Source organism: Anser brachyrhynchus, assembly GCF_964034855.1.
Source record: "Anser brachyrhynchus genome assembly, chromosome: 1".
NCBI lineage: Eukaryota > Metazoa > Chordata > Aves > Anseriformes > Anatidae > Anser > Anser brachyrhynchus.
This window is the reverse complement of record NC_137694.1, coordinates 24,784,707-24,810,785: the sequence shown is the minus strand read 5'-3', so window position 1 is coordinate 24,810,785 and position 26,079 is coordinate 24,784,707. Positions and strand designations below refer to the sequence as shown.

At 36.9% G+C, this 26,079-nt stretch overlaps 1 protein-coding gene and 1 long non-coding RNA gene across 12 annotated transcripts in view; one reads left to right on the top strand and one right to left on the bottom strand.

Moving 5' to 3' along the window:
• The window catches only part of PTPRZ1 (protein tyrosine phosphatase receptor type Z1), a 140,270-nt gene that overhangs the window by 8,452 nt on the left and 105,739 nt on the right, over window positions 1-26,079 (top strand). The window lies entirely within an intron of this gene.
• LOC308187548 lies at window positions 1,226-16,637 on the bottom strand. Of its 2 annotated transcripts, none has more exons than XR_013944773.1 (6): window positions 15,337-16,637; window positions 14,800-14,929; window positions 11,802-11,938; window positions 8,988-9,136; window positions 8,569-8,641; window positions 1,226-7,898 (listed from the first exon to the last, which is right to left on the bottom strand). It is a non-coding gene; the product is annotated as an uncharacterized lncRNA (long non-coding RNA). The 2 variants fall into 2 exon arrangements; XR_013944774.1 differs by having other exon boundaries at window positions 14,804-14,929.

Genomic DNA, 26,079 nt, shown 5'->3' with positions numbered 1-26,079 from the left:
TAATTTTATTAGGAAATTCATTTTGAATTCATTGAGATTTAGGCTGTTTTGTATTGTAATTCTTCAAAACTACTTGTTGAAATATGCTGCTATTCTTCAAAATCTGTCAAAGCCTTGGAAAATAAAAAATTCTGGTGCTCTGCAGGGGCAACTTATGTAGAAGAAACTGAAAGCTTTTTGAAAGGTAAAGCCAGTATTTTGAGTGGAAATGAAGCCTTGAAAATCAGTGTTTGAGAGAGAGAGAGAGACTTGTTTCTGTGCTGGCTTTATATGTGAGACCCCATGATTTTAAATGAAGTTCCCAAAAAGAAAAACAGCTGCTTTCTTGGACTAAGTAGCTAATGATCAGAGTAACAGCTGGCTTTATAAAAGTGAGCTGATATTACTCCAGGCAGTTTGTCTTCTAGCTCCATCCCCAAACTGACCAATTGTGTTATATCTGTTTCAAGATATTTGGAAAAAAGATATTCCAAGTGTATATCATTTGTTTCTATAATTTCCTTTTGTACCTCTTGTGGTGGTAGATGTGTGTGGCTGGGATTTGGCAGGTTTGGATTTCCTGACAGACAGGCTGCAGAATTCTCCCCCCCAAGCCCACTGGAGCATGCAGTTAGGTGTGTGGGATGTTTCATGGTACATGGTGCGGTCAGCACACAACCCATCATCTGCTTTGAGATCAGGATGACTCCTGTATGGCCTGTGCCAACCTCTTTCTTTGTAATTTCCTTTGATTTTTAGACTGTAGCTTTGCATTTCATTTATCTTGCAATGGTAGCTTGTTGCAGAAAAAATCCCAAGGAAGCAAGTTATCTTTTTTTTACACACCTTAGGTTTGTATCACTGTAGGTACACAGATCATACTGCAGTTATCTGCTCATATCAGTAGAACTGTGCTTGAATATATCCTGGATGAGCATCAGGAATAAAAAGATCCAAAAGAACTATTCAATTTATGGCATAGTGCTGAGGAAAAAAAAAAAAAGTGCAAACTGGCCCTGTGCAAATTTAAATTGAAAATCTGAAGAAGGATCCTATCCATTAAATTAATGAGATTTTTAGAAAGTCTTTCCAATGCAAACAATAGGAGCAAAAAGACAACCTATTTTTTTTTTCAGAATTGAGCTCCATGCATTTCTTCAAGCTCCTGCAGCTCCTGCAATAGAAACTAGATAGGAATAGAACTGCATCAGTGACCTCAGAGTCACTTTGAGTGAGTACCATCTTATTGTTTCAAATGTGCTAGATGAGAAAGCTGAGCAGCATGCACGTGGCTGTGCCAGCCAGCTGCCCATGGCTGAAGCAACAGCAAACGGCCTTTCCTCGCTCCAGACTGACACATTTGTAAGCTGAGGTACTGGGGACTGAGTGGTCACCCATGTCTCGAGTACCACTCAGCATTTCAGACTACGCTGGGAATTAAACATTGTCAATCTATCCAAAAACAAACACTATCCAAACAAACAAACAAAGAGAAACAGTTTGTTAACAGTTTCCCATTTTAAATATTTGTACAACCACCAAGTAAGAAAGCTATTTGAAATCTCTTGTCATTGTATGACTTTAGGAGGTAGGGATTTAATTAAGATATGAGTTACTAGAGCATCTTTAAGAACTGGCAGTGTTGTCACTTTATCAAGCGATAAGGCTGAAGGAAATGAAGGGGAAAGGAGAATCCTCAGTTGCTGGTGTCCACCCATCCTATAGAGCCACCCCATGAAACCCAGGCTGGCTTAGATGCCTCAGAGACAAGTAAAATGAGTCAGTGCAGTAGAAGTGGGATTTTACCATAAATAAATATCCATAGCGTGCTGGTGCAAGTCATTTCCTTTTTTTTTTTTTCTTTTTTTTTATGTTTTACTAATTCTTTTCTAATTCAGGACAGTTGCAGTCTGCCTCAGAAGTGGGCTGCTTTTCCCAAATCAATCAGTGTAATGTAAACACTGTTAATGGGAGGCCCCAAGCAAGCAGAACCTGCCGTTGTAGACTGGAAGGGTAAGGGCTTCCATGGGGAAGTTCGGAATGAGAATCATATGCTGAAAAGCTTTATTGAAGTGCATAAGGGGGTTGAAAAAAGGATACATTGGCAAATTCTGGCATTTTGTAAATTTTACATGCTGTATAAGACATGTATTATATTCAATGGATTTCATTCAGGAATACTTAAAAACACCCCAGAGTAGAAATTGTTCATTTAATCCATTGGTGAAAGACACATCCACACAAAAAGATTTTGGGAAGCTGTCCTTTAGGCCTCAATATTTTTGAGTCTTTCCTGATTTGTACCATCAGCTGTGGAATTTATAATGCTAAGTATGTTTCCATGTAGCAATAGTCTTCACTGTATGGGAAATTCCAGCCTTTCTGTGAGAGGTGATAAGACTGTGCCATCCAATCTGCTAAAGATTTGTCTGAGTGGCTATACTCATGGAGGGAAAGATGCCAGCAGAAATCAATACGTGTTGTTCATTAGGAATATGTGCACATGCTAAATGATCTAATCTGATTAGCTTTTGCAACTCTTTAAATGTTTGCAATGGCAAAAGAGATACATCATATGAAAACAAATTGTAAGTGCAATTTAGAGCAAATTAAAAACGCCCTTATTGACATGCTGAATGGAAGAAGACAGGTTCAGCTAAATCAGGTGAAGACGATGAGGCAGTGGTGCATAAAGGATAGTTTCATGTTACATACAGTTGAGTGAAACAGAAGAAAATGTACATGGAACAACCAGAAAATGTAGTCTTGCTGTTGGTAAATAAGGTGATAAGAATTAATCACCTTTTTTTTTTTTTTTTCTAATATGATCTACACATTTTATCCCTGTTGCAAGCAGTGCATTTGAATAAAACTGTAATCTGGCTTTTCATGGAAAAGAAATGTTTATTGAGTTGGGTTTTTTTGTATGTTTGTTTGTTTGTTTTTGTTGTTGTTGTTCATTAGTTAAATGATTATCTGGATATGCAAGAGTTTTTCTAAACATACCAAATCTTGGTCCTCTGAAGTCTGGTGTTCTCTTGAAAGCATTTCTCTTGAAATCTGGCCCACTCAGAGTAGCTTTTGATCAAAGAAGAAATTTAGTCATTGTGTAGTGGAACTCAAAATGCTGAGTTAGGCGTCCTGCTTGTCATATACAGGGCATGAGGGTTTTAGGTACCTGGCCTGGAACCGCAGCAGCCAGCACATCTGGTACTGGGACATTCAAGCCTGGCTGATAGAATAATGATCTGTGATAGATCTATGATAGATAATAAAGCATAAAAAAGGAATAAACTGGGAAGTTCCTCTTAGTGCCTCTACATATCGAGAATACCTATGCTGAAACATCTTCTTTATAGAATCATAGAACAGCCCAGCTTGGATGGGACCTCAAAAGGTCATCAGGTCCAACCTTTACATGGCTAGACTTGACAAAAAGCATCTTGAAATTCAGAATTGATTTTACTACTCTTGAAATAGCCATAAGATGCTGATACTTTTCATAATCATCAAATAGTAAAAGATTTGCCGAAGAAAGAGGAGATAGCAATCCTAAGCCTTTCCTGTGTAAGGGATTTTGAACCACAGCTGTGGAAAGTTGTGTTACCCACATGATGACAGAGCACAGCTGTTGAAGATGGGCAATGGTGCTGATCTCCACCCAGGCTGAAAATGGGAACAATACAAAAGTCTGAAAGAGAAAACGTAACTAACTTGCCCAGTCTAATGGGTAAGTTGAGGTGTTCCAGCTCAGCATTTCCAGGCACTGGACTGGATTTTTGCTCTCCTTTCTTCACTGTGCCACCACTGCCCTCCCCAGAAGCAGCAACTGCAGCATGTGCAAGCCGCAAATCCCAGGTCTAATACTGCTACTGTGGCTGTCTCCCTTCTTCCCCCCACCACATCCCCCTACATTGCTGTCTGTCTGTGGCTGTACGTCTCTGTGCTGGGATGGATGCAAATGTGGACGGAGGCATTTGGCTGCAGACACAGCCTGTACTGTTGGAAGAGCTGCTCTGAGACAGGGGAGAGGAGACAAGCCAGAAAATATGTTTTGTAGGTTGGATTAAAGCCTTGGGTCAGCAGTTGGACCATGCTGGGTTATGTCTCACAGTGAAATGAGGGAGACATGGGGTTCCAGTCCCTGTCAGTTTGATTATTTCTGTCTTTTGTCTAGCTACTATCCAATGTAAAAAAACACCAGGATTTCTGTCATCTCCTGGAGTTTTGAAACCTGCTTGAGAATGCTGTTACATCTCCTGGATGGATTGGTCCGATGCTTATCTAGGTCTTCTGGGCATCTCTGAATAGCTGGCTACTTACCCCTGCTCCATGAAGTCTGTGCATCTTTCATCCTGGACCAGTTCCTGTTTTTTCTGTGTTGTGGAAACAGAGCCAGTCAAACATAAAAATGCACTGTACCACTCCCAGAAAAGAAAACCGTGTGGCTGTATTCTCAGTCTGTGTAGGAACTGTATGCATTTACACCACCCCTGTTGAAATTCCAGGAGATTTTCTGCCTCAGGCAGGTATGGCAAACGAGTGAGCAGCAGCTGCAGTGTCCTGGAAGGAAATACAGCATGTGCTCCTTTCTGTAACAAATCAGCTGCTTTAGATGGCATGGAGACAACAGGCTCATTTCTCCAGTGAGTCACTGAGCCTTCCAAAAGCCCCATATCACCAAGGCTTTCAGCTGAGGTGGAACATATTACACCAATCCCTATACAGCCCAAACCTTAAAGGCTTAGTCAAACCCATAATTAATTAAGATTTGTGTAACACTTAATGCTCATCTAGTGAGTTGTATCTTCTAAGGCTGTTGCTAATGATTTTAAATCTACAAAGTAACTTCCTAAAAACCTTTGAAATTGGCAATGATGGTGTTCCGTTTTAGATGGAAAAGCTTCAATCATTCCAGAGCAGGAAATAAATGCGTGACTTAAGCTGGAGAGATACAGCGACAGAACAGCAAACTGCTAGATACACTGACATGGCACAGGGCCAGAGAAAGATTCGGTATTGCTCCTTCCAAAACTCGATTTGAAGCCATTTCAGTATCTCTGTATTGCATAAATGACTATGGAATTTCTAGGAAGTCTGCAGTTACGTGTACTTATGGTCTGAAGATAAGATGTAATTGGAGAATTTTACTTTCATGACCTCTTCTTCACATATTTTATTATTTTTATTTCTATGCTATTACGAGACTAAATTCTGATACAGTGCTAGACATGAACTCAATGAAAATATTCTTATCTGTCCTATGTTCTGACATAGATGCTTTAATAAAATTATTAAAAAAAAAAAAGTCAAGATTTTTAAAACATTGATAAAAGTGTGTCTAAAAGCCTAATCTTTTGTTTTCAAGTATAGGAATATTTTGTAAAGAAACTAACTGCAGTCTGGAAGGTTGATTTTGCTGTTGTGTCTTCCAAAAGCAAAATAAATGAAGCTGTTTTCTTTGCTTGAGTAGCGATGGTTGTGGGTTCAGCAATAGCATCCATCAAACTGTTTACTTAATTTGTTGAATTTTTTTGTCAAATAACTGAAATTTAATAGGTTCTTCAGTGTAAAACAGTGTAGTCTTTGCTTGAAAACTTTGTACGCTTCCTCACATAACTTCCAGTTATTCATGGATAGAAGGAAGAAAATGAGAAAATTTTAAGAAAATAAAAAGGCATTATAGAGAGATTCTGTGTTTAAGGATGTATGCATATTTTTAAGCTAGTATAGTCCTGTCATATGCAAATAATATGTGCCTGTTGAAGGCATCTTCAGAAACAAAATCTGGATCTGGGGTTAAACCAACATGTGGAAATGCTGTATAATCAGAAAATTGCTGTCATTTATCATTTATACATTGATGACATCTAATGTGCTTGTCCATGACCAGGGTTTCATTGTGTAAGGTACCACGTAAAAACAGAGCATCAACATGACACCTACTCACAGGAGCTGAGAAATATAGTAAAATACCGAAAGAGAAGCTGATGGGACAGAGAAGATGGGAGGAGCTGTTAGGAAATAAATACATAAATGGATAAATAAATAAATATTATCCAGCATAAAAAGAAGTTGAGTTGGTGAAGCATTTTTTTTCTAGCCAGTCCTGTGAGTCAAGGTTTTCAAAGAGGTATGGAGTAAGCCTGTCTCAGTTCCTCATCTGTAAGACAGAGATAGTGGTATATAACTCAGAAGTGTTTTGTGTGAACCAATATCACCATACTTCATTAAGTCAGTTTAGGAACAAAAGAACTACATAAATATTAGGGTGCACAGATACTACCATGTGAGCACTGGCATGCGAGGGGCTGCCTCTGGGGACAGATGGCCCTTCCAGCATGAGCACAACCCTCCCAATGACCTATAGCTTCACTTAGCTGAGGCTGCATGCACATTTACATTTGACAACTTGGGTCAAAACAACTGGTCTGAGCATTTATCCTGCAGTGGATCCTCTCTGACCATACTCCTAAATGGAAATTCTTACCTCGTGACCCAAAGATACCAGAGAACATGGATTGCTGCAAGGCCTGTTACCTCACAGTCCCCATCTGGAAGTTACCATGAAGAAAGGCACTTATACTGGGTGGGGATACCCATGGTTCTGTTTTATCTAATTCCTGTAATTTAATATTTATATGCTGTGTATAGCCAGAAGTGTAGGAGAAGGGAGACAGGCATAACATCCTGAAAATTATAAAAAAGTGGTGAGTCCTATTGACAAGAAAAAGGTGTTAATGTAGTTTCCAGAGTCCTTATTCCAAAGTACATTGACATCCAATAGAGAAATATAGAGAGAGGAAGAGAGAAAATGGAAGAAAAGAAGAGTGAAAAGAGAAAAGGGAAGGAAGGAAGGGAGGGAGGGAGGAAGGAAGGGAGGAAGGAAGGAAGGAAGGAAGGAAGGAAGGAAGGAAGGAAGGAAGGAAGGAAGGAAGTTCACAAATGAGATATCTGGCACTGGTGCAGCTTCTGTTTATTGCAATTTTTATTTTTATTTTTTTATTTTGATGCTGCTGCAGTCTACTTCTACTTGCCTTTTGTAACTACTACAAAAGGAGGCTGGAGAAGGAGTTGAACTACTACTGTGACTTTTACAGGCTTCACATCACCAAACCCAGAGAGAGATTAAATGAATTGACTGAACCCCAAGCTTTCTCTCTCAGCTGTTCTGAAAGCCTTTCTTCCTTCCTTATAGTGGGGAAAATGAATAGGGTAATGCTGCTAGTTTCCACTTTTTAAAAAATGCAGCCAGGTGGACTCTAGTGCAGAACAGTTTATGAGATGCTCATCCATCACAACAGAGAAAATAATTGTTCAAGCAAGAGAAGAACAGCCTTGCTATATTTGTTTTTAATGGGAATTGTTTGTACAATTTTCTTGGCATCATCACAACAGTAATCTCTAAATATATATAGGTATGTAATACTATGTAATACTTCTAGCAAACACACAATAAACAAATTATAGAAAGACACTTGTTGACGGTTGCAGTGAGAAGTAATGCAGTGAGAAGTAATGCAATGAGAAGAGCAGTGTCAGGTTTGGGGAAGCAGTAGACACTACAGGTAGCATCCCCCTGCACTACCACCCTGCCTCAGCTTCTTGTCTGTGTCTGACACATGAGCTCTCCACTCTTGTCCTGCTCATAAGGGACCTTGCACACTCCCCGTCCTCTCCTCCTCTTCCTGGGCCACACATGTGCATGTGACCCAGACTTCCCTTCAGAAAATCCTGTTTTTCTAGTGGCAAGAAGATTTCTTGTCTGAAAGGAAGGCGGTGAGTCCTGCACAGCAGATTCTAGGTAATTTTAACTTGCCACTTATGGCAAACATCCATATCTGAGATCTTCATTTACATTCTGTTTATACAGTATGCAGTCCCAAGGCAGCTAGAGTTCTGTGGATGTTCTGGCAATGCTGCAAATAAATCATGATAATGATCATTAATAAGTGAGTGCTGACAGTGATTTTCAAGCCATAACAACCAAGAAACAAAACAAAACAAAACTATTAAAAAAAAAAAGCAAAGAGTTTGATTGTTTTTAAGACAGAAATGTGTGTTCTTATGCTGCAAGGTAATTAAGTTGGAAAAGGTTTCATTTATAATGAATTCATAGAGACCTAATGCCACATCTTTGTACAATATACAAAACCAAGATTTGACTGAAACTCACTGCTCCTGAGTATAGCACACTGATGCTTCTATGGACAGAACACAGTTGTTCATTGCAGATCAAAGAGGGACTTTGCTGGTTTTCACCAAAAGTTATAGACCTTCACTAATAACTGGTTATGTTGAAGAAGAGTTGAAAACTTGGACTTGTCAGGACCATGGCTGTGAAGAATTTTAGTGTGCAAGGGGGAATGGACAGGCTTGCACAGTTCTATTTGAGGAAGACAATATTTGGGAATATGTTTCAGCTACACTTCACAATGATTTTAACTGAGGAAAAACAACTCTTAAATTCTTTTTAATGTGATATCTACAATGAGTGTTATTTTAAGAATCCACCCAAGGCTCTAGTCATGAAGAAGCATGTGCTTGACTGAGTTGCATTTATTCTAGAAAATAAAATTGATGTTCTACCTGCAACTTTAAAGGGAAAATCTTTGTTCTTTTTCCTCTGAGCCAGAATTCCATGATGGCTGTGAAGAATATCCTAGTTTTACAGAAAAAAATAAAAATAAATAAAAACAGATGAGAAACATACTGCCCTAGAGAAAAAAATAATAATCTAACATGCTATTGGCAGGAAAAAAGGCATATTCCTGCAAATTCTGATCAAAATAAATTCTCCTACTCAGTTCTAAACTGTATCCATATTTTTTTAATGTACTTTATGTATTTAGGCCTTATGGATTTCTAACATACATTATACAATAAATAAAATTGCAGGAGTAAGATAATATTAGGTTAAGAACTAATACTGTTAATGGTACTCTTTACTTTTTGTTTAGCATAAGCTAATAGAAAATAAATAAATAAATCAGAAAATGATATCTTACCATGCCTCCCAGCTCTCCATGCAAAATGTGCACAAAGACCTTTCCCATGTTATTTCAAGCATTTGAAATAGGTTGGATGCTTTTCTTCTTTTGGTATATGTCCATGCTGTATTCACACAGTCACCAGTCTCACATTGCTACAGATGCATCTGTTGATATTAACATTTTGCATTAAAATCATAATTTTTTTTAATTTGAGGATGAAAGAAAAGGGCTAAGGGTGGTATGTATAACCTTCCAATATTTTACTTACCCATGTGATATTTTAAAAAATATGAAAAGCTGTTAAGTGTTCCATACATTACTGATATACTGGTATTGTGGGCTGAAAACTGTTAAGGATGATAAAATCATTTAGAGGGTGGAAAATACATTCCATAACAAGGTATTTCAAGAGATTTATATTTGTGAGGTCCTTCCCCATTTTGTTAAAGACAAAATAGGAAGTATGGGAACTTTAAAATAAAGTCTTTAGAGATACAGGCATCTACAGAAGTTTATGATTCCACAATACCTGTTTCCAGCTATCTACTGCGTAAGTCAGTACATTCTATCTTCAAGTCCGAAGACTCATGACCATAGTCAGCAGGAAATGGAAAAAAAAAAAAAAAAAAAAGAACCAAAAATGTTGTGGATGCCCCATCCCTGGAAGTGTCCAAAGCTAGGCTGCGTGAGGCCCTGGGCAACATGGTGGCATTGCAGCCATGGTGGGAGGGGGTGGAACTAAGTGGTCTTTAAGGTCCCTTCCAACCTGAGCCATTCTATGATTCCATGATTCAAGATACCAATAAAACCAGCAGGACTTGTTTTTTCTACAGTTATTCCCTCTCCTTTCCTCCCAGTGGTGGCATGGAGTTCATAAGAGACCAGATGCTTTTTAATGAATGAATAAAACTTGATCCTAACACAAATAAACTATCATGCTGCCAATATAAGAGCAGTGAGCCCATTCATTTGGCAATAAGCCAGGTGTTGCTAGATAAATTAAAAAGCAACCCTTTCATCAGTGCCTGATTTAGCAATTAGTTGACATCAAACTAGCAAACATGCATTAGAACGAGAATATAGAATGTGAGTTCTCTTTACTAATACTCTAATCTCTCTTTCATTACACACCTTCACAGGAGACAGAATTAACATTGATAGAATTTGTATTTACTCAAAAAAAGCAGTCATGTTATAGTGTTTGCACTTGGTTGGCACTAGGCAGAAATGAGATCTTCATTCAACCGTAATCTAATTATGAAAAAATTAATAATGTCAAACCTTGAGAAAGTAAGTGCATGACAATTAATAAAGAAGTGGTTTAGATATGAAGGAGTTTGTTTTGCTGATGATGTCAGAGCTCATCTTATGAATCAGCAGTATAAGAGGAGTATGCTTAGAAAAGACAACCATAAAGATAAAGGTAAATTATGAAATGCAAATGAGACCCTGTCGACTAGGAAGATAATGATGGTAAATCAAATCTGAGGCACAAACTTGTAGGTGAAAAGGGGAGCTTCAATTTGATACAAGAAAAAGGGAATGTTCAAGCCATGGTCTGTGTGTTATTTGCAGCCTCACAGAACAATTCATCCATCATTCAACCCATTGCTGGCAGCCTTCCTTCCCTGGGGAGTTAATTTGATGGCAACAGTCTGCCCTTAGCTGTCATTTTTACCAGGGCTGAGAAGCTTACTCCTATCACACTGAGCTTATTGCGCTCGCCTGACACAATGCATGCACACAAATAGGTTTCTGCCTATTCTGGGGTAGAGATAGCCACTAAGAGCAGGCCAGAGCAATTCATTTGGCTGGTAAAAAACTCTTGGTCTGCTCCCAGTGTGACCCTAGGAAAAAGGATCTGACTGCTTTGATGACTGCAACCATCTTTCAGCTACTGCTTGTATTGATTCTTCAGTGACACATAAGCTTTCCCTGGCAGCAGATGAAGATATGGGTCCTGCTCACCAGGCAGGCCTCAGCATGATAAAGTGTATGAAAGCAGATCAGGTAGAACAATTAAAACATTACAAATCTGGAAAAAAAAATGTTATGAAATGACATCTGATAGGAAAGCTAATTGGGCAAATTAAAGTTGACAAAAAAAAAAAGGAGAGATGAAAACGTTCAAGCTGAAAAATAAAGCAGAAGGGAAAAAAAAAAGAATGAAAGGAAGAGAGGAAAAGGAAGAAAGGCCACTGGAAGACAGGAGAGTAAAGGTTTGGGACCTGTTCTGGATTAACTTCTTCCAGGTGATTTCTATTTTCCAAAAGCTCTAGATTTTTGGACTTTAACCTCCACGTAACTCTGAAGTTTTAATTCCCCTTCTTTGAAAAGATATAAAAGAAAGAGATATGAAGTCCTTATGTCCTAGTTTGGAATGATGTGGTGACTTAATTCCTATCTATAATGTTTTACTGATAGAAAAATAAAAATGGCCAGATACACAGTCTGTGATCTTCTACACATTGACCTCAAAAAGTGAATGGATTCAGGTATTTATGAAAAGGTCCCCTGAAAACTTCATGTTGTTGCGCTCTCCTAATGACAAACATATATTTAAATGAAACTTAGAATTCGCAGCAGAAGGCTAGACCTTTATTGTTTTTTTCTTCTTTCTAGCTTCAGCTACAAGATGCCTAGGAGACTCATGTTGCCATGGGTCCTTTCCATTATTGTGCCTCATAATACAAGAGAGAGTAGGGTTACTGCTGATCCATATATTCGAACCGTTCAAGGACCACATATCTTTCCCCTTTGGGATGAAGATTAGAACTCTTTTAATGTAGACTTTGACACAGTTATCTATTTCTTGTTGTATTCAATTACCTGTGATGTTCCTCGAGAAATTTCAAAAGGCACCGTTCAAATGGATTGTAGCCAGCACACCATCAAGAGGTATGCTTTACTCTTTCATCAAAGATGGCATTTACTTCTTGCTTAATTTCATGTTTCTTTCTCTAAAACTGAAAAAAAAAAAGGTTTTATTTTATCTTTTTTTTTCCTCTTATTTTGGTATACTGTATTTATATATGCTATATACTATATTTGTGCAGAAGCCTGTGGTTTGGAAAGAGCCAGTAAGTTACATATAACTGCAACTAATCAATGCTTGTAGCTTGGGAAATTTGAATTTCCCATAAATGAAACAGTGTATCATTAATATATTGCTTGCTCACAGCAAAGCTATTTCCCCTTTAAGGAGAGACTCTTTTGATGAGAATGTCTTGAAGAGCTGATGGTACAGCTGAAGTAACAAGTCAATGATATGGAGTACAAGAGAATATTGCATGAGGTATTGAATGCTGAATTACAGAAATTGTTGTGGCTATATGAAATATTGAAATATATCTGTTGTTAGTGGTAAGTATTTGTGAACCAAAGTAAAATTTTTCAGCTTCTTTTCCAATCTATCTATTCTGTCCATGCCCTTGATCACTTGGAAACTCAGGATTCACTTTTTTGAGATGAATTTCAAGATGCCTAATTTCTTCCCAGATTAATTTTAAGAGCAAAATTTAAGATACAGCCTCAAGATTAGCTTTGAAGTCCCAGATGGAGATCATTATGTAATCATGCAATCATGAAATGCATGATGGTTGAAGTCAGTTTAAGGATTTTTAATTCTTTCACACAGAGAAAAAAAATATGAAAAATTTACTTGGAAAAAAAATGCCTCTAAACTCTCTTTTTTATTTTACTAGGGAAAGTATTGTATATTTTGGAAGTAATTGTTAAACCTTGTGTTTGTATGAGCATATAGTTTAAAGCACAATGGGTACATTGCTTTAAAGGTATAGGGTAAAATAAAAGCAAAAGTTTGTTCCAGTTTACCTGTGGAAATTCTGTTCTAAGCTATTTGAATTGAGGGCATTTGAGATAACATTATGAGTTTTTATGCTCTCAAATCACACCTAAGCTTAATGGTCTTAGCAAAATCAGTGGCAAAACTTCCTGTTTTTCTAGTAGAACTACAGTTTCTTACAGAAGGGCTTGGCTGCTTAAGGGAGAAAAGAAAGAGCTTTGTGATTAGAGCCATTACAATAGTAGTCTGACTTAAAAATACTTCACAGCTTATCAGAGAAACTAGCAATTAACTCTGAACTCTGTAAAATGTGTTCACTTTGTAATTATTTTTATGGGCTTTAAAAATAGACTCCAGATTAAAAAAAATAAAATAGCATTCCTTTTATTATAAAGCAATTAATTTTGTTAGATGGAAAGGGCTTTACAATGAAAATGTTGGTCAACTTAAAACCTCAATGTGAATCTGTTAGAAAAGAACAGATATAATATTTCATTTTTGATAATTGCTTCAACATGGACACAACAGCGTCACAGGAAGGGTTTTGCAGATGCAGAAGCTGCCAAGAAAGGTTTGGAAGCCAGCAGTGGGAGGATTTGTCAAAGCAAACACACAGTGTGTGTTCCTAAATGAACTGAGAGGGGTGGAAGAGGAAAGATTAGACGTCAATAAGGTCTGAAATATATGCTGAACCATTTGGGACAGGCTGTGCATCCCTCAGTGTCTTTGGATTAAGAGCTGTTCAAGGAATGCACTGACCTTTCTTCATGTTCACATAACACTCACCAAAAGGTTAGCCTAATAAGAGCAATTCAGATTCCTCAGAAATATCTGATTTTCTCCTCAGGAGATATTTTGCAACAATAGGTGTATTGCTTCTTTTCAGGGAAGCATTTCAAGAATGATTCAGGTGTTTCAGTTGTACAATATTCAATAGGAAAATTTGAATTTGGAAGACTGGAGTCTGCCTTGCTCTTTTTAAAATTAATTCATGATAATGATACCTAAAGATCTAATAAATCCAACCTCTGAATGACCCTGTCCTGGCCTCTCCTCCTACAAAGCCCTTGGATGCAAAATTGCAATGATGTTTTATGTTCCAAAGCTGATTTCAGTGAAATTTCTTGAACAACGCTTACAGAAATAGGTTTAAATGAGAGTAGACGTAGCCTCCTTATGTTTGGGACAGTTTGTTTATGGTAAAAATGCCTGTCTTTTTTAAAAAGTCACAAACTGTATTGAGAATACTTTCTTGGTCCAGCATAGGTATTATATTTTCGTTTTGGTTTATGTGCAACAGATGCACTGCTGTGACTCACTTTGTGATAAAAAAGCCCAGTATTATGGCATAGCAAAGTAGCATTTTTTATTGTACGTGGGATTCATAGGATTTTTCCAAACAGTTTTGATTTTGCCATGAATTAATTTAAGGTAATTGGGTAGTGATTATTTATTAAAAAGACCATTTAAAATAATCACCTAAAATATTTTTTTTTCCTTATCATTTAGCTACTTTTCAGTTTTGTACTGTAAACTGTTTTTCAGGAGACAAAAGTGCAGATTTTTTGGAAGTTTCATCACAATATTCATGCCAGTGAAAGCTTGGCTGCCTGTTCTCTCTGCCGACTTATGCAAATTTCTAGGGACCTTGTGTGAATGGAGGGAGTCTGAATTTGTGTCCATGGTAATCTGTTCAATGTGTAGAGGAAGTTACAATGGCATTAACCCATGAAAAGGATCAGTTGTTTTCATGGAAAGCAGTCAAGACATGCTTTGAATTCAGATAGTCAACTTAATCAGAGCTGGACATCATTTTTTAAGGGTTTCTCTTGAAAGAACTTAATGCTGGTCACCTGCTACAGTCAAAATAGATCATTTATCTGTAAAGGAGCATAAAAAAATAACAGCTGAAGAATGGATACAGCCCTGAAATATAGAAAAAAAAATAAATCGGCAGTTATTTACAACCTCTATGTGGGCAACTAGAAGCATGAAAATGCCAGAGTGGTCCTGGCTCGTTACCTGCCTTGTGCCCGGGAGATAAGTGAATTCATGCAGTGTTTCTCTGGGACTGGAAATTCAGCAGCATCAGTCCTCACTGCCTTCCTGGGTAGGGTAGGAGTCCTGCTCTGCTCTGGGGTGGCCAGCACACCTGGGAAGTTAGACACAGAGTTGCTTGAGAAAACGTATTAATTCAGAGTCTCTCTATCACATTGCCTTACATTGACCTTTATAGGACATAACAGAAAGTCAGGTCTAGTTTCTCCACTTTACCCTGCTTTTCTTCAGGCACAAAAGTCTCTGCTGGTACAGTTACCCAGGTAAGAAGTAGTTCAAACTGTATTCCTCTTTACTTTTAACATGAAGAAATCCTACCAGCAGCCCCATTTGGAGTGTCCTCCTGCATTTAAATTAAATTACAGTACAAGTACAAGGAAGAGTAGCATTAGGCAACCTGCATTTGAGTATTCAGCAGAGATTTTATTTGCCAGATTAACTAATACTTGTCTCAGCTTCATCTATTTCATATAGTGAAAGTAAAAGATATGGTTATCTTACTTAATATGCTACAGGCTGTTTCCACAGTATAATGGTAGACTTGCACTGGGGATGTTTTTCTTTTGATGAGGATGACATGGAAGAAATAGAAATACTCAATAAAATAAATGTAATAAAATGAAAGATATGGTTTCTGTAATCCATGTCAGGCCTTTTTACAGTATTTGTCTAGCGCTACTTGAACATTTTATACCAATATTAGCTAAATGAATTTGCTGTATAGCTGTGCGAAGCTGCATTTAGAGAGCAATGTAACTACATTTCCTGGCCTTCCTTTAGAATGACATTACCTAACAGCTTTCCAGCAGGAAGAGGCAGGTCTTTAAATTCAGAACTCTGAATTAACACAGCAAGAACAGCTGGTACTTGCTCGTTATCCAATTTAAGAGATGTAAATTCCAGGAATTCTTTTCATAAGAGCTTTAGTGCCCCATGCTTGTTCACTAGTGGTGATGTTTGGATGTTAAAACTATAATGGGAAACATGGTAACTGCTGAAGGCACAAGGGAAAAGACCATCAGTGGGTGATCCCAGTGTACACAACAGCATCATCTCATCAAGACAAAGGAACAGTTAGATAAGTATCATAATGGCTTGTGTTTTTACTGGGCATATAAATTGTGCTTCTCCACAGCAGCAGACAATAGCAGGGAGAAAATTCTTACCAAAAAAAAAAAGAGAGAGAGAGAGAACAGACAGAAGTTCACTGTTTGGTTAATATCTCTTGCTTTTCTGGAAGGCATATGCGTGAATGGCCAAATCAGGCTATTCTCCTGGTTCTCCATGCCAAACACAGTTAGATACAGCAGAATGTCTAGAAACTGCTCAAAGAAAAAGACAATATTAATAGCAGCAGAAGTCACCTAAAAAAAAAAAAAAAACACCTTTACAGAGGAATCAGTTTTTGAGGATAAGTGAGAAATCACAGAAGGACAGCATTTGAAAATACCATTGTCCAAGAGTTTATAGAAAGTGTGCTCTGCAGTGTTAGTTGGGCAAAAATTTGCTCAGTCCTATTCTCTCAAAGAATAGAGTGAAAGGCAGTAGTGTCTAAAAGAAGCGTTTGATCTTTGAACATGGTGGATATTGCAATTAAACAGCAAGAGTCATGTAATCCCCAATTCTGGAAGGAGGCTACAACTGATGGATCTGAGATTTTTCTGTTTATCTGGTATATCAATTCACAGTCATATCTTGCTATCAGTGACAAAATTTTAGACTGTTAAGGGAAACATGGCTAAAAAACATTTAGCGACACCCTTAAATCTAAGAAAGGAAAGAGCGAATCATATCAGGTACTCCCGCCAACTTCTCAAAGTAGCTTCTTTGCTTACCTGAATGCAAGTAGACTGTCCTTTACAGAACAGTAAGTGATGTTTATTTTAAGTTTTAAGAGTAACTGCATTTCATCTACGGCATATACTGCCACTGTGTCAGATGCCATGGATCATTCCTGTATAGTATGCAAATAGCAGGAATAGCCATCTTGGGTCATACCTGAATTTACTATTGTTTGACAGAGGCCTGATGCCTCACAAAAATAGGTGTGAAATCTCCCAGTAGGCAGCAGTGAGATACTCAGCAGTCTTTCTCACACATCCGTAATCATATCCATGCCAGGCTCCTTTCTAAATGTAGTGTGATAACTCCAAATATTCTTGATATCTTCACAGCTGTTTCGGTCTTTGCTTAGTGGTTAAATTCTGCAGTTAGCCTCAGCAGTTTCCTGCAGTGATAATTGCCTAAATGTGAAAAGAAGTGTATCCTTTCACTGGTTTTCCTACTTTCAGACTTCTCATTAATGCCTCCGGGTGTTCTTGTTCTTGTAGAGAGAGGGAGAACAGAAGTTCCCAATCTTCATCTCAACAACATTCATTATTCTTTATATTTGATTTCTTTCCAAAATAAGCATTCTTAGCCTTTTCCATATCCCCTTATTTGGAACTTTTCCATGGTCACTTTCATTAGTTTTCCCTCTGTCCCATGTTACTCTGCTTGATTATTTTTGAGAATGCAAAACCAGCACAGGACGCAGTTTTCCAGATGAAACTACACAGATCATTTAAGGGCGATTCTTCAGCATTTCCAATTTTTGTGTTGTCCAGAGTCTAAAAATATTTGCAAATTTCAAATGGACTCCAGCTATACACTGAATGAAGAACTTGATTTAGCTCTCCAGGGGTGCCCTGGACTCTTCTTTCAGCTGATAAAATTAATTGAAAACTCAGTAAAGAAAAAGTAGATTAGTTTTTCTCAAGGCATTTTTTTTTCTAAATAATTATTTTTGCTGCTGCATCAATTAAATCTGAACATCTTTAGGTGTTGTTACACTTTTACCTTCCTAGTTATTACTCTGTGAACTTCCTTGAAACATAAGTGCATTGCAACATTGCAGCATACCCTCTTGAATATTTTAATTTAACCACGTGTTTCCATTTCTTGTCAAATAATAGACATTTTGAAGACTTCTACAAAGTTGCATCCCTTTCAAAATTAGAAATATTTTTATTTAGGTGATCTTAAAAAAAAAAAAAAAAAAGTGTTCTGTATTTCCTAAAGTTTGATGTCAATATATTGATTTGACATCCTTGCTGTCACTTGAACGTCAATTTAAATAATATTGCAGTTAATGGCTCATCTGCTGTCCCTATATGAGCTATCTTTTGTGCATGTTTTAAGGGTTTCTTAAGAAAGGTTATGCTCATTTGTGTTCAAGAACTATTTATCGGATTCACACCTATGTTGTTTCTCTAAGCTTTGTCTTGTTTCACCATTTGGCCATTTTACGTATGGTAACTTAAATCCTACTTTTTTGTTACTATTCTGTTACACTGTGCTGTTTATTTAGTCATGCTGTTGTTTATGAATTCAGATGGATTTTCCTTGCTAAAGTCAGTGTTGTAGCCATGTTAATATATTTATATTATTATGGCAGAGAGTTGCTTTGATATAGTTAGCTGTATGCCCCTCTCCTCCCCTCCCCTCTCCTCTCCACAGTTGTATTTTTCCAAAGGTGTTGTCCAGAGTCCAAAAGTTTAAACTGTCCTTGCTCACCCAGGGAAGTGAGTTTTAGCACCCTGTTCATTTTGTCTGATAGGTTTTGCGCATCTAAGTGAAAACGTTTACAAGAAAACAGCCAGAGAGAGCACTTCTACTAAGTCTATAGGTAAACATCCAGACCACCCCCTATTCATAACCTTGCATTACTTGGCCAGATGTGTAAGATGATCACAAAGTCAGGCTTTCTCCCTTGCACAATGGCAGAAATGTTTAAATGGCCCTGTACAAGGCATCCTAATTACTTGCCCAAAGAATATTAACAGAAGACACTCTCAATCCAGTCCATTGAAGTTTTCTCCATACCATAAAACCTTTATATGAATATTCATAAGAGAGGGAGAGACAGGCAGACACACTTCACAGCCTGTTAATTAATGCCTTTACCCAGGGTTTTAGTGCTCTACACCTAGACCAAGAGCAGGTGTTCATTTATCAAGGGCTTTGAGGATCTTTGAGAGCCTACAATGGGAGTTCAATGTTAAATCCCCTATGGAGAACTAATTCTTCATCACTTCAGAGCCCCAGCTCCTTAGTTCTGTTGGGAGATACAATCCAAACCAGCAAAGGGCTTAGGCAGGTGAATTCCCAATGTGGGAATGACCTTGTCAGCTAACTGTAAGTCGACTAGTGACTTCAGGTGCATTGAAACCTACTTACAAGATTTAAGTGTGCTCAAACCATTAACTCACTATACATTTTTAGATAATGTTTTTCTCTAATTTGGGATGCAGTTAATTGACAGAGCAGTTAATTGCTCTATTAATTGGCAATAAAAATAATTTAATCTTGGTAAATGAATCATTGCAATTAACTGAAAACAAATGTATTAGTTAGATATGTTGTATTTAATTTCTTTGTGTTACAGTGTTAGTACGTAGTTAAATTGCCTATGATTCATAATGACATTCTCAGGCTTCCTGATTTTTGTTTCAAAGATTTAATTTCTTGCTGCTAGAAAGTCACAGTCAGTTTGCAGTTGGTTATTGGGTGTTGACAGCTGACTGCCACAATATATGAACTTTCAGTTGTATTGAACTAATCTGAACCTGGAAGGAGGATTGCTGCAATGAGATTTTCAGTTCAAACCATGTTATACACTCAGTGTAGGATTGCAAGTAACAAGAGGTCAGAACCTCCATTTTGTGGTTCAGTGCACAAATTAAGGCTTTTCATGGAGTGCCACGACCACCTGAGACCTGGGAAAAGGCTTTTTACTGCCTTAGTGAAAAGTTGGATTATATGGGGAAATAGTTATTGCAGTAAGGTGAAATTTCATGTTTACAATGATTGATTAAGCCATGTATCTATCATCTTATGGGGCTATTATTTCCACATTTGGGTCAAACCTTGTTCAACTAGGCTTATGTCTGCTGACAGAATTCAGCAGGGATTAGAACAGAAAGAATATGATCTAACAAAACAGGTCTTTTCTTTGGTTGGTTTTGTTTTTTCTTCCCCTGAAATCACAAAGCTATATTCTGTTTCCCTTTACTGTTAACATATACCTAAGTTAGATGTTAGGGGGGTGGGGGGAAGAGGTGTGTGTACAGTGGTGTAATGTTCTGTCTGGATTCATAGGGGCCGTATATCTTCCCAGGCAGATTTACCTCTCCTCTCCAAGGTGAGGAGCTTTTTGATTAAATACAAATGACCAAGACACGACTGCATAGATCATGCAAAATGTCTGACGCTCTTCTGAGTCTTCCACTGCAAAATATTATAAGCATCTGAATTCTGAAATCATCTGTGAAGTTCCAGTTTTGTGGGTGATGTAGGACAGGACTAGGATGGGCTTCCTATTTTGATCATGGCACTCTCTTTGAACACATATGAAATATGAGACAGAATTTGATCTCAAAATTATATCAAATGGCAGATGCAATGTAGATAATAAGACTCAGAAAGGATGCAATGTAGATAGCAAGGCACAGAACATAATTAAAAAATGAGATCCAGAAAGGAAATTAGAAGAAAATAGTTTTTAAAATGGCATGATCTTATTTTATTTGATATCTCATGTTTTATCAAAACATCTGATGGGGAAAAAAACCAAATGTTAAGAATGTTGTTGTCGTTATCTACAATAGACCTCCAGGAGCAATCAATACATCTTTTTGTTTTCAGCAGTTTGTGAAAGTAAAAATATTGTTCCATAGAATAGTACACCACACTTTTTTATGATTGACGAAGCAGAGGACCAGGTACTGACCATTTACTTTTCAAAACAAGAGTAAGACATGCTGACTAGCAAGAGCCTGGTGGGAGCACTAAGTGCTTGAATTGTAGGAAAATACAGCTCTGGTGCGATGTTTTACTTGCATTGTGTAGGAGTTGGCAAAACATGGAGGAAGGCCCAGACCACGAGTTCCCTCTGGAGTTGCCATTCTTCCATAAATCCTCTAAAACCAAAGACTAAAACTGTATTCCTTAGAATTCATGGGAAAACAGAAAGATGTAGTTTGATCTGCTTGTAATAATTCATAAGTTTTTGAAATCAGCTTCAAAATTGCTGCAGCAGATTGATGAGTTATCCCACCAAAAAGAGGCCTAATTAATTAAACTTCAGGTTGTGTGTTCTTGGTAGCTCTAAGGCTTGGATAAGTGCGTGTGGAACTCCAGCCAGTTCTTAACCTGAAAGTTTCCCAAATGCTTAAAATTAAATTTTAGAATTTGCTGGGAATTTCTCTACTTGGATACTGTGGAGCAGCTTGGAGCCTATTTCATATCTAAAACTCTTACTTAAAGAATTAATCATCTTTCAGGCACTCTTTCAAAATTAAATCTTGCCAGAACACACATTTCTAGTGTTAAAACACACATTTCTAGTGCTAAGCTCCTATTACTTTTCACGTTTCACTATATCCTGCTGTCTTGAAAACTCCATGGCCATCAGGAAACACAAGTTTGCTTCCTTCCGCTGCCTGGACAGATGCAAACCTACATTGCAAATTTTCCCCAAGACATCCAAAGGGCAGATATAAGCTATCTGCAGAAACAGGTATGATGAGTACTCTGTGCTGCTGGTTAAGAGAGCCTGCATGATGTGGGAGAAAATGAAAGCAACAGCAGGGTCTCTAGTCCTGCAATAAATGAACTGTAGGGAAGGAGGAAGCATAAATTCGGGTTCATCACCTCACTGTGTTTTGAGATATAATATCATAAATGAATTCAAATGTAATTACAGTTATTCTGTAGATCCCCCGTATACCTCTGCATTAATAATTCTTCCATATTCTAATAAAGAGAACCTCCTTTTTTTCTCAGAAAATAAGAACACACACTAAGTGACTGTTTTGCCTTTGTTTTGTTCTTTTAGTGTGTCAGTGTTGTTCACATTTTTCTCTGTTTGTAGCAGTTGTGAGGTGCTTCCTTTCCTTTTCCAAATAATATGTGTATGTAATCAGTTACAATAAGAAGAAATGCCAAAGGGAAAAAGAGTAAACATGAGATTTCTAATTTGATACAATTATAAGAAATCAAAATATCTATGTTTATACAGAGAGATACATACTCCATTTTGACAAATCCTTAGATATATACTTATACATACCTGTGCACATATATATAAATGTAAGGATTTGTCAAAAAATGTCAGTTCCTATATTTATTTACAATATTTCCATCATACTGTTTTCATTATATTCATATATTCTTTTTCAAATAGAGATACATGTTTTTATAGATATGCATTTGGTATCAGGTGTCCATGTTCAGCTTCAGAATTTTTTGGTCATAAAATTCTGATTGAAGAGTTTCTTCACGGAAGTAGAATGGTTTTGGTATGGTTTTGCAACAGGTTTATGGCATAGTATCTAGATGTATACGAATACTTATACAAAAACATCCAGGGCAATAAAAAAGGTTATTGAAAAAAGAATTTAACCAAGATGTTTAAAGTAAGTACCTCCCTGAGGCAAAAGAAGATATTGCTATCTAAAGAGCCGCCTTTCAGGAAACTTATTGGAAAATGACTAGAGGGATAGTGGTTGAGCAGAATTCACAAGTCCAGAATCCAATAAGCAGGAGAGGAAAGTACTTAATGATTAAAGACTTCCTCCTTCAGATATTTCTCTCATTCTGCCACCCATCATATGGTTCCATCTGAGGGTGTTCATTAGAGTCTACAAGATCATTTTAACTTCTGAAAGTTTACAAAAGATAAAGTTTCTAACAGCTGACTTTATAAACTCTACTGTGCTACTCATAAGAGGTTTACTCAGAAGGCTACGTCTACTCATAAGAGGTTTAGAGGTATATTACCAAAACTGTAGAGTTTTACTGATCTATAGATGTTAACAGGTGGAGAGGCATTGGAGAAAGGTAGATTTTTAAAAACTTTTCCAAAAGCCATTTAAACAAGAATGCTGAGATTTTTGTATAGGAATTAAATTTGTTTTATTTTTCATTATAGTTCTGAAATGTCTATTGCAACAAGGTTTTGTTTGTTGGAAGGAGGATTGTAAATATTTTGACACTTAGGTGTTAAATGTAAAAGATAAAGCACATATTCTTCATTCTTTCATTCCTAATTATATTTATCATACTTCTTCACACTCAATTTTGCTAGAAATCAAAATCAGAAAAGTTTTCCTCAGTTTCTCTGTGCAATAGCCATAACATTGACAAGTATAATGCAAATAAAATTGTTATCATTAGTATTTATGTTTAAACAAAGTCCAGTTCTGCTCAACTTTATCTTTTCCTATGTCTTTGGTAATGCTAACAGAGAAATGAATTCATTTTGAAACCAAATGCCTGTAATTTCACTGACTTGATTGAACTTTTGTTTGTTCATGTCTGGTCTGGATGTACTCCTAGTTTTTTTATTTATGCGATCCCATTACTTTACACATATAGCATTAAAAGACAGTCTGGGTTTGAGGAAAGGAGTCTGTGTAGTAGCAGAGTTATATAAGAGTGTGTCCCAAAAGGCACTGCTTGATACCTGCATTTGAATAAAAATTTCCATTTCTATTGTAAAATCCATTTTGCCTCAATTAATACATGGGACGTTAGTGTTTTATCTTGGGGGAGATTACAGTCCTCCTAAGTCCCTTCTGGTTTTGGCTTTAGATGCCTGGAAGGCATTCATCATCTTCAGATGCAGGCCAGTCATCCAGCCTTCCTGGGTTACCTACTCTGTAGGTTCTTAAATTGTTGAGGTATTTTTGTATTTAGCCCAAGAGCTTCACAGGCACTTAATTTCACTGTGCCTGTTCATTCTGGACATTCTGTCTATACCAGTCTCCCACCTAAACTCTCTTGTCAACCTTGTTTCAATGAGCAGGCACTTGAATGCTACATAGATTCCTAGTGAAGCTTTAAAAGTTAATATGATCAATGCTTCAACTAACTACTAATGGTTGTGTTGGAAGCTGAAGTCTGTCAGATCATTTTCCTCCATCCAGATGATGTTTAGGTGTACAAGATCAAAAACGGAAAGATGCATCTAACATATCCTATTACTTTGCCTGTAGTCACTGTTAAATTGGGAAGTGGCAAATTTAAGCAGATTGGATCATATCCTGTGGTATCCTGAGCTCCCTCCCACTTTCCACTTGTTGTCTAGAAAATCAGGGTATTCTGTAAACACCAGGCATGTAAAATTGCAATGGAATAGAACCTAAATTGATCAAACTGGAGTCCTTGTTGCTTCTCCATATACAGGTACACTGGAAAACCGTGATTAAACGTGATTTATAAACATTAGCTCATACCGTAACCACTATCCTTTTAATTCATGGCACTGTTCACTGTAAAGTTTTGACAGGTTAAGCAAGCAGAGTGCCTACTAATACTCTGGTGCTTAATGATAACTGCTTTTAAATGAAAGCAATCAATCATTTTCTTCTTCTTCTTCTTTTTTTTCTTCTAGATTTAAGTGTAATTCATATTAGTAAGTAAGTGCTCTTAGTAAGTACGCACAACAACTGTCAAATTTTAAGAGGCTGTTTTGGCTTTATATTTAATGCAGGGAAGGTCTTGGTTTATCAGCCCATATCAGAATGAGCAGCCTACACTCCAGCATAGTTAAGGGAAATGATTCTCTTTATAGATACCCTAAAATATATTGATGCCTAAAATAAGCCTACACAGAAGGAACTGTGGATTAAAAAAAAAATTTAAGTTTCTCTAAGGCTGTCAGAATTCTCAGACCCATCTTGAAAAAAGATTTAAACACTTTGATTTTCAAGAAGAAAATACACGTGAAATGGTAGAGGTTGGGTATAAAATCACTTTAGTATTTTTAAGGATTTTACAGATGACATTACCAAATTGAACAAATCCATAAAAGAGACCTTATTCAGACAAATGTATCTTATTGTCTCAAAGAGATTTATAGATACCTCCTGTCATTAGAATGTTGTGACTGTTAGCAGACTGTGCTTTTAATCTTTTCATTCCTCTGTCAGTATAAATCATGCAGTTGAGAAAATGAAGCTACACCATCATAAGATGGATGAAAGGTATAGAAGTGGATCCTGAAACCTTCTGTTAATAGAAGAAGGTAAAATAAGGAGAGAATAAATTATTTATTAGCAGGGGTGATTTTGTTAGTTTTTGTTGTGTTTAAGATTCTGTTTATTTTCTGAAGTAGAATCTGCATAATAAAAGTCTTTCTGATCTATTTAATTATATTATTTTTATATGTGAAAAGAAACATCTATTTTGACAATCACATGTAGCTTTTTTTTTTAAAAAAAAAAGTTGTTATTCTAGCCGTGCATTTTGTCCTCCTCTCTGACTTATTTGCAGAAATTTTGTACAGTTCCCCACTTCTTAGCCACTAGACATACATGTCTCTAAGCTGTTCCTTGAGCTACCTTGTAGCTTTGTATTCTTATCATACAATTTCAATTTGTTGTCTGTGTTTAAACCTAACTCTTCTCCAATGTTTTGGTCTAAAAAATATGACTTTCAAAATAGTTTACATTCTATAAAAGTGCTGTTGAAGAGTAGAAAGATCAAGTAGGGCATAAGGTCAGAGCTACACTACTGTATTTGAATGAGTATTATCCAAGACATTCACATTTAGACATCAGTTGGTGCATCTTGATAACCTTCAGTGGATTTAAATCAGTCTGGTAGAAAATCTGAACCTGGGTGACCAGTCCTTTGTCCTGCTAAACAGTTTGCTGAGTGTATTGGCAAGCACCGTATGTATTTGAATAAAAATTTTCAGACTGTTTTGCTAGGTCAAGCCATTTGTCTGTCCTTGACAATAACCAATAGCAAATGCCTAGGCAAATACATTAAAATAAGTTAAATATGTAATGATGATTTCCCAGTATAATGCTCCCAATTTCATCTGCATCTGGCTCAGAGGTATGGTGAACCAAAAGTGATCAAATTGTGTTTAAGAGGTATTTGTCACTTACAGATTATTCTAATCTTTTCTGAACCAGTACAAGCTCCTACTATTCATAGCATCCAGCTTATGCAGTGTCAATAATACAAGTGTACACAGGAAAGATCTCATGAGACACAATTTTGTTTAAAATGAGAACTTCTTCACTGTGTATTTAATTTCAAATGTACTCTGTATCATTTTCAGCGATTGCTTAAATGCTTGCTAGAATCCAGAAAGTTCCTATGCTCTTCTTTGACATATGAACCACAGGTCGAATCCTGTGCATGTAAATTGAAATTCCTGTTGATTTTAAAGTCAATGCACGTCTGTAA